Source organism: Trachemys scripta, chromosome 2, assembly GCF_013100865.1.
Source record: "Trachemys scripta elegans isolate TJP31775 chromosome 2, CAS_Tse_1.0, whole genome shotgun sequence".
NCBI lineage: Eukaryota > Metazoa > Chordata > Testudines > Emydidae > Trachemys > Trachemys scripta.
Genome location: NC_048299.1, coordinates 276,122,266 through 276,131,185, shown reverse-complemented (window position 1 = coordinate 276,131,185; position 8,920 = coordinate 276,122,266). Strand labels below are relative to the sequence as shown.

Below are 8,920 nucleotides of genomic sequence, written 5' to 3'. Positions count from 1 at the left end.
AATCCCTTGAGTTTTGTCCCTCACCCCCCCAGTACATAAATACACCTGATAATCTGGAAGATTTCTAAGTCCCTTATCTCCTTCGTTTGTTTCCTCATCTTTAAAATGAGGATAACCCTCCACTACCTCAGAGAAGTTCTGATTAATGTGTGTAACATGTGGTGTAAGCGATAAGTGTTGCTTGGTTTTGTGCTCAGTCATGATGTGCAGCCCAAAGTACATGAGCTGTTCCTGGAATCCAGAAGTCAAAGACATGGAGCAGCTGTGAAAGTATCTGTGGCATATTCCCCTCCACTCAAACACCACTCAGCAATCTCTGTTTTTCATTCCAGATTGCACAGGATTCTTGTCTGACGGGGAGAACAGAATAAAAGCAACTCTACAGGACCTTGTTTCCAATATAAGGTAAGGGGGAAAGATCTTGTCTATGATTGGAGAGGTTGCTGTGAGTTGGGAGGTGGTAGAAGTCTTGGACACTGGTTGTACAGTCACGAACATCTTGCACATTTGGTCAGACCGGATGGGTTGTGTCTGGTTCTTCATCACGTATTTAGAGGCACAGCATCTCTCTTTGGCTCAGGGTTTGCAAAATGGGGCTGTGTTCCGTCAAAATATTAGGCTCTGAAACAAGGTCTGTCCAAGCAGACGTTCTGTTCCATGCAAGACTCCGCATAGGCTCCTGGTAATGTTATTGTAAAGATGTTAAGCTGTGTCTACACTAAGTGGCATTTCAAATCATGTTAGCTAATGTGATGAAAAAACCCCCAGTTTACCCAGTCTGACCAGACTCTCAGCCATACTTGTTTCCTTCCCATTCCTGCATCCTTGCAGTCCCTACCACCTGACACAGCCCACCCCACCCCACAGGTCGCTAGCTAGCAGAAGTGGGTCAAATGCTGCACCCCTGCCTGCTGGTTCTTGTGGGGGTTCTGCCTGTAGGGCACACATCTCATGGATCCTGCCTTAGTCTGCCCCAAAGTGCAGATGAGTCTTGTTCAGAGTGCATCTTAGTCTTGTCCCAGAGGTTGTATTCTACAGGATGTGTTTCCATGTGCAGTTCCAAATGTTTTTTACACTAGCTAGCTGATCCCTTCTGCCTCAGAGTTAGCTGCATTTCATTGTTAACGCATGTCCATAGGCCAATGTTTTGAGATTCGGTTGCTTGAAGCTGAGCCCTTAAGATCAGCTGGAGCTACGGGTGCTCAGCAACTCTGAAAGTCAGGTCACTCAAAGATAGACTTTGTGGGTGAACAATTTGGTTACCCCGGTGTGAAAAGTCTTGCCATTGGGCTGAAGTGTGATGTGAAATGGAAACTCATGTGTGAAGTGCTCTAAGAGATGCCATGATTTATGGCCTGTGGCACTGCAGATGTGTCGGCTTGCACTTGCCAGGTCCATGCCACCCACGCTGGGTGTAGTTGAGGAGCCCCAGAGTGTTCAAACCACTCTCCTGGCACTGGAAGAGCGCGGGCGTGCTAAAGTTACCTCGCTGGGGACTTGCCATCTGTTTCACCAGGACATTTCACAAGGAAAGCTCCATTCTTGGCCGAGGGAGGACAAGCAAAGATCCATTCAGTGTGTGCATAACTTTTCTTATAATCGCGGCTTTGTTCCCCTTGCTTCCAGAATTCCTGCACTTCAAGTTGTAGGAGGCAGCCATTGATTTACATAGCTGCCTTTTTCGTTAAGTAGCTTGAGCATAGTAACTGTGTGTTTCAGTGTTAGATCCCATAGTTCCAGCATTGACAGGGGGGAGAGTAGGGTTTTGAATGGCTGTTTTTGCAGCCTGAATCCAGGCTTAACTTTAATGTAAATGATTTCTTCACTGCATGACCTGAGAGTTTGTGACCCTTTACCAGTCACACTGCTCTGCAGCTCTTGGGTTGCCTCCTGTGCCTTTCTTTGTTCCTTGGGAAGTGTCTGTGGGTTTGGGTTATTTTGGGGTTTTTTTTAGGACTCTTAGCTTGTGGGTGCCACTCTATTTTCTGCATCTTTATAGCAGGGGCATGGGAGCTGTAGATGGACTCCTGCTTTGATATCAGGAAAGTGGCACTGTTCTATATGAACGCTAATGGGGATGGAGACTTCAGCTCCCTGGTCTTTCCAGGTGGGCGGGTCAGGGTAAGGGAAGCTTGCAATGTTGTTGCCCCTCCTCTGTGGATAGAGAATTTCAAAATAGGGGCTGTCCTCCTAGCACCAATTTTGCCTAAAAAACAAATGTAAAGATTTAGTGTTCTAAGGCCTCAGATCGCAGCCTGCCCCTGCAAGAGAGATTGTCAATGTACAAATCGCTTTCCGTTTTGTTGTGTAACTAACCACCCCTGAAAAACAAATTTCCCTGTGTGGGCTCTCCCGCTGGATTGGTAATTCTCCAGTGCTGACTTGTTTTGGTATAAAATTTCCTTTGCAGGCTGAGGATTGAAAACTAGGTCAGGCTGGAATGCGGCCTTGAGGAGTTGTAACTAACCCCTTTGCACTCGCTACAGACAAGCACATTGTGTTTAACATTGCAGACTTTTAGCAGTCAAGGGAATTAACCACTGGAGCAGTTTATCTAGGCATGTGCTGGAGCCTTCATCACTTGGAATCTTTAAATCAGTATGCTGCAGCTAGACCAGACGTTACGGGCTTGATGCAGGAATCACTGGATGAAATTCCCTGGTCTGCGTTACACAGGAGGTCGGACTAGGTGATTGTAATGGTCCCTTCTGCCTTTACTTTCTATGCATCATGTCATCCGGGACTGGGCCGGGGTTTACCTCCACTCAGCTGATGTGTGTTAAATGTGACAGCCCATCTGCACAGACTGCAGTTCTGTATATCGTGCGCCCTGAGAGTGCTTGTTTACACATCCTGTTCTGTGCCCGTTTCCATGGTATCTGAGCACATTCTGATACTTGCTGTTCACGCTGGGCCTCCCTGCTCCATGCAATGCGGTGGAAGCCATGTTTAAGGTTCAGCCACCCACTCAGTGGGTCAAGGACATGAGGAATGCATGCCGGAACTTGTGGGAGGTTGTTCGGGGGTGGGAGGGGAGATGCTTAAAGGCCGAGGGTCTTATCATCCGTGGCTTTGCCTCTGCCCAGGGCTCTGCAGGGGGCAGCAGCCTGGATTTAGCATGGCCCTTAGGAGCAGGATACCCCTATAGTTTTAGACTGCGTCTCGACAACCCCTGCTGGGAGGTTTGCCTGCTGAAAACACCCTTCAGAGCAAAACTAACGATTCAGAATATAGACAGATGTCTCGTGGCGCAGGGATTCTGAATATATCTAAATCGGAGTTGATGGTGTCCCTTTGAATCCTACCTAATTCAGCTGGGTTTAGCTCACCATACTAGTGACCGTGTGCAACCTGGGACTGACACAAAATGACCTCTTATAAAGCCAGATGAGTGTTAGACGGCTTTGCAGTGGGATCTGTAGCTTTTTGCCACACAGCTGCATTGTGTGATGCTAACCCTGCTCGTAGACTTCAGGGGTTATTTTCTTCTTAACTTTGATACGTTGCCGATGGAACGATACAAGAACTAGGGGTCATCTAATGAAATGAATAGGCAGCAGGTTTAAAACGAACAAAAGGAAGTATTTCTTCACACAATACACAGTCATCCTGTGGAACTCTTTGCCAGGGGATGTTGTGAAGGCCAAGACTATAACAGGGTTTAAAAAAGAACTAGATAAACTCATGGAGGTTAGGTCCGTCAATGGCTGTTAGCCAGGATGGACAGGGATGGTGTCCCTAGGCTCTGTTTGCCAGAAGCTGGGAACGGGCAACAGGGGACGGATCACTTGATGATTACCTGTTCTGTTCATTCCCCCTGGGCACTTGGCATTGGCCACTGTTGGAAGACAGGATACTGGACTAGATGGACCTTTGGTCTGACCCAGTGTGGCTGTTCTTATGTTCTTGTTTAGGTTGTTTACTGGCTGCTCTTACCTCTTTTAGACTGAAGCATGCTGGCTCAGAGTTCATGTTTTACTGCAGCGTGCTCAAAATATTGCCCTCTCCCAGAGCATGCTAAAGTAAATGAAAAATTAGAGACAACCGCCATGCTCTGCATCCGACCTCATTGCAATGTGTTCCGTGTTAGTGCTTGTCATGGGGGGACATGTCATCTTTTTATTAAGATCCTCTGATCTTTGTGTGTGTTTGTGAATTAAGCCACTAACATTCACTGTTAGTGAGGTAGTATCAGAATCTCTCTTTTATAGATAGGACAACTAAGGAGTGGAAAGGTTTCTTGCCCCAAATCATACAGGAGCCCTTTGGCAGAACCCAAACTTCCTGACTCGCAGTTTTAACCACCTGATCATTCCTGACTAGTATATCCCCACTCTTCATGGGACTAGTTCCCTTAGACAGTATTTCAAAAGCACTGTAGGATCGTTGGGTGCATGTTGGTGCTTGCCAATATTGCGTTCTTTACAATATTACTTGGGATTTTTTTAATTAAAATTTTGATGCCACCAAATGGCCGAATTGTATGTTGCCTGTTTCCCTCTGCTGTGCCTAGTTCCTGCGATGTGCTTCTCTGTGTTTTAAACGTGCATAATTGCAATTAAATAAAATAATCACCATCCCCCCAGGAATAGAGTGGGACCATTCCTAACAAAAATGCCTGAAGAGCGAACCTTGTATGTAATGTTGATTCAATGGATTTGAATGTCCAGTTTGGTAGCACCTCTCTTCACTGTTCTAATTCTCTCTGGTCTTTAAGGAGATGCTTCTATGAGCTGTCTAAATTGTATCTCTCTCTTTAAAATATTTTCTCTCTTCATTCTTTGAAATAACCATCTGGAAACTGGAAAATGCTACGTAGTTCCTCACCAGCTTGGATGTCTCGCTTTCTCATTTGGGTGACTTTATTTTAGACTTCCCGCTGTTTCTGGCAGAGCTCAAAATTAATGTGGCTTAAAAACGTTCTTGTTTGAGTATAAGCTTTGATGCCTCAACTCTGGGAAGTAGTGGACCTGCTGTTGAAGCAGCAGCAGAGGGTGCAGGAGAGCACAGATGTGCCTGCCTCGGTGTGCTGAAGGAGATTATCTCTGCAACATTGGAGGTAAAATCTAACGGAGCTGGTCATCCTGTTCACCGGTGTGATTCGTTGGTCTGTAGCAAACACCAACTGGTATCCCATCTTGGGCTCTGTCTGCTAGGAGATTGATCCATAAAGCATTCAAGATGATTTTCTGCTGTGTTATTAGTGACTCGGAAACAGGTAATGCCATATTTGACATAGAGTGCCACTCCCCCTCCCCTTTTGCCCACTCAGTCCTTCCTGAATAGGTTATAACCATTGATTGTGACATTCCATTCATGCACATCCTCCCACCACATTCCAGTAATACCAACTAGATTGAATTTATGCTCATAAATGATTAATTCCAATTCCTCTTGTTTATTACCCAGGCTCCTAGCAGTGATGTATAGGCAATTAAAGAATTACTTCTCTTTGTGACTGTTGGTTTGTTGATTAGTTTTTTTTCTCAACATCTCAATTTTTGTATATTATAAATAAGTTCTCATTTGTTCCCTCTTTTTACCCTCTGCTTTTGTTATTAGTTTAACACACTCCTGATTGCTCTAGGCCTGCTTCCCGCAAGGTGATTGCCTCCCCCTCAGTAGAAGGGGAACCACTCCAAACTGTACAGCCCTCTCTCACGATAAAAGGTGGACCAATGTTCACAAAAGCCACACCTTCTGCCCTACACCACTTACCTAGTCAGCAGTTCGCTTCCAGAAGCTTCTGTCTCCCTTTGCTCGTGGGACAGGAAGGATCTCCGAGAAAATCGCTTGGACATTCTTCTTCTCCAGCACGCTTCTGAGGTCCCTGAAGTCATCTATTAGCTTTGAGAGACACTTCTCTTGTTATATATCCCTGTCTGTGGGAAAAGACGGGTGCTGAGGGAAGGGAGCATTTGTTTTGATGAATGGCAAGGGGCATACAGGACAACTGAAAGCTGCGATTGCTAAGAGCCAACCTTGGATGTCTTTTTCTAAACGATCTAGTCAAACTTACCCAAATGTTGTGGGGGGAATCACTGGATGAAATGCTATGGCCTGTGCCACGCAGGTGGTTGGGCCAGATTGTAATGGTTTCTTGTGGCCTTGAAAACATCTGACTCTGTGAAAACATGTCCCCTCCCCAGCCTTCTCCTGCTGTGCCGTGGTCTACTACTCCACTATGGACTTGCTGTGGTGTCTGTGCTTGGTAGGCACAGGAACCTTTCTCCCATTGCCCCACTCGTCCCCTGCCTTCTCCAAGTCTGGATACTTGGGATTGAGGGAGAGAAATTAGCCCTATGTCAATTGCTTTTAATGTGAATGTATTTTTTGGTGTTGGAATTGAACTAAATATTCAGGGTTTAAAAATAAAATTAAATAAAAAGTCCAAGTTTTTCCATGGCCTGGTGTGGAATCCTCTCTTCTGGGTCTTAAAGCCACAGTCGAGGTACGGTGACCTAACTCATAATTTTCTCCACGGTGGGAATTACCATGTGAAATTCTCTGGCCTTTGGTATGCAGGAGGGATAGCTCAGTGGTTTGAGCATTGGCCTGCTAAACCCAGGTTTGTGAGTTCAATCCTTGAGAGGGATTTGGGGCAAAATATTGGTCCTGCTAGTGAAGGTAGGGGACTGGACTCGATGACCTTTCAAGGTCCCTTCCAGTTCTATGAGATAGTTACATATTAAAAAAATAAAAAGGGAGGGGGGCAGACTGGATAATCTTAATGTTGCCTTAAAATCTATGAATCTTCTTGTGAGTTGCACATGACCCTGGCATGTGGCAGGAGAGATGTTATTAGCAGTGCTGTGTGGCGCAGACAGTTCTCAGATCAAAATATGCTCATCTATGCTATCTGCATGCCCAGGCTCAGTTTTTCCTCCTCCATAATCTTTGGCTATCATGTGTTTTGGAGGCTTCCCTTAGACAAGGGCAGGTCTCTGAGCAATCTTCGGAGGGCAGCCGCGTTCCTATCAGCTGGTGCATCAAGTGCTTGTGAGGATTTCTGTAAGAGAGGCTGATCCCTCAGACACCCCTGTTAACACAGTGTGGGAAGGAGAGGCTTTGGGTTGCTTTAAGGATGTGAAAGGCTGAATTGATTAGTAGCTGAATAGGTAGCAGCCCATGAACCCGATTGCCTGCAAAGCTGGGATCACTACAGAAACGAAATGAGAATCCCCCTTTTCTTTTTGAGTTTACTGTCCTACAGGAGAGAAATTGGGGTGCGATAGTGATGTAGTCAGGGTGTTGAGTTGTGGATCACAGGGTTGCATATCTTAGTGCAGTTCTAGCATAGAATTTAATGGTGGTTGCAGATCACAGCAGAGGAGCCAAGAGACCGTAAACCATATTTGAGGGTCCCACACAAATGGTAACCAGAACCCAAAGGATATTTCCCATTAGCATCTAACAAGACAGGAAAGTGTGATGTAATAAGAGAGATTATAATCCCATTTTAAAAGAAGGTAAATCCAACCTTTCCTTTAGTAATGGCTTTTTTTTTTTTAATTTCAAAATTTCAATGCAAAATGAGAAGTTTTGCTGGAATGTTCCTAATTTCACCTTTCAACTGGCTCCATTCTGTAGTGAGAAATCAGCTTTTAAAAAGTCAGGTGACTTAAATACAATGAGAAGGCTGGGTGATTAAATGGTAGCTGTTAGTGAGAGACACGAGCACCATTTGCAGCGAGAAGTAGTGAATCAGTGAATGATGGTTATTTCTCAGAGGGGTGTTGCAAATTCATCTCAATGACAGCTACTATTTGTATTTGCTCATAACTTCCCCAGCCCCTGCTTTGGGATTAAAACTATCTAGGGTGGAAGTGAGTTCTTTAGGAAGCTTGGGCAAAATTCATGAACTGTTTGAATTAGGAAGAAATTTACTTTGCCCAGTTGTTATTTGTATACAAACTGTTCGATAGTCCACTTCCGACCTCCACCCCAAATGGTCTGAGGTTTAAAATTATTATTTTTTTGATTGTGGTTGCAACCAGATGTCCCAGTTGGGATCTGGGCATCTTTGTATTAGGCATTGTATGAACACAGAATAAACTTCACATGTGACTAGTTCTCAATGAGGAGGAGTTGCTTGGTAAGTTATAACCTGGGACAGGGGGAGGGTGAAAATAATTTTAAAAGCCTGTTAGGCAACAACTTAACTAAAAAGCCTATGGCATTAAAGAATCTTTTTCTTTCCATCATTTAGAACAAACCTGTTGTCAAGCCCTAGGCTTTTTTACAATAAAAACAGCATCGTGCATCAGCCACAGCTAAGTTAACAAAGGTGAACAAAAAACCTCCCTTGCCAAACAAGAACCTGCAGCTGCAGGCTTTGTTTATGAAGAGAATTGAATGTAAAAATCTTCTGGGATGTGCCAAACAACCCCAGAGTGCCAGCTAGGAAGGGGGGATTGTTTTTATTCTCTTTCTGCCTCTTAAACTAAAACAGGGAGTGTGCGAATGTTTGTGTGTCTGTGTGTGTATGTATGTGTGTATAATAAAAATGGTAATGCAGCATTGAGGCTGAACATTTGCATATCACACAAAATAGTCAGGTTCCAGTCGCCAGGTTTACCTGGCTATGTGAATATAAGTAATAATGTAGACTACAGGTTAGACCATTAAACGCCTGATCCTACAAGGTGCTGACTGCCTTCAGCTCCCACTGAAACGAGCCCTGCCTGAGGACGTGCAGCACCTCACAGAATCAGGCACTTGGTGTTTGGGAATCTAACTTGAGATAACAGATCTGATTTTCCTTAGCTCCCTTTCACTGCAGGAGGAGCTCTGAGTGTTCAGCACCTCTGCAAATCAGGCACCAGCTATCTCAAGTTGGTCACCGAAAAATAATAGGCCTAATTATCTAACTTGATATGAGCTATGTGCAGTGCAGCCTTGCGTAGGAACCTTTTCATTT

At 44.8% G+C, this 8,920-nt stretch overlaps 1 protein-coding gene across 7 annotated transcripts in view; it reads left to right on the top strand.

Moving 5' to 3' along the window:
* Positions 1–326: 326 nt before the first annotated feature.
* TSNARE1 (t-SNARE domain containing 1) overlaps positions 327–8,920 on the top strand; it is a 609,011-nt gene continuing 600,417 nt past the window's right edge. For 6 of the 7 annotated variants that reach the window (XM_034763709.1, XM_034763708.1, XM_034763705.1 and 3 more), the window contains exon 1: positions 327–405. The gene's annotated coding sequence lies outside the window, so the exon portion shown is untranslated. The remainder of the gene's footprint in view (positions 406–8,920) is intronic. The other variant, XM_034763704.1, reaches the window with a different exon arrangement.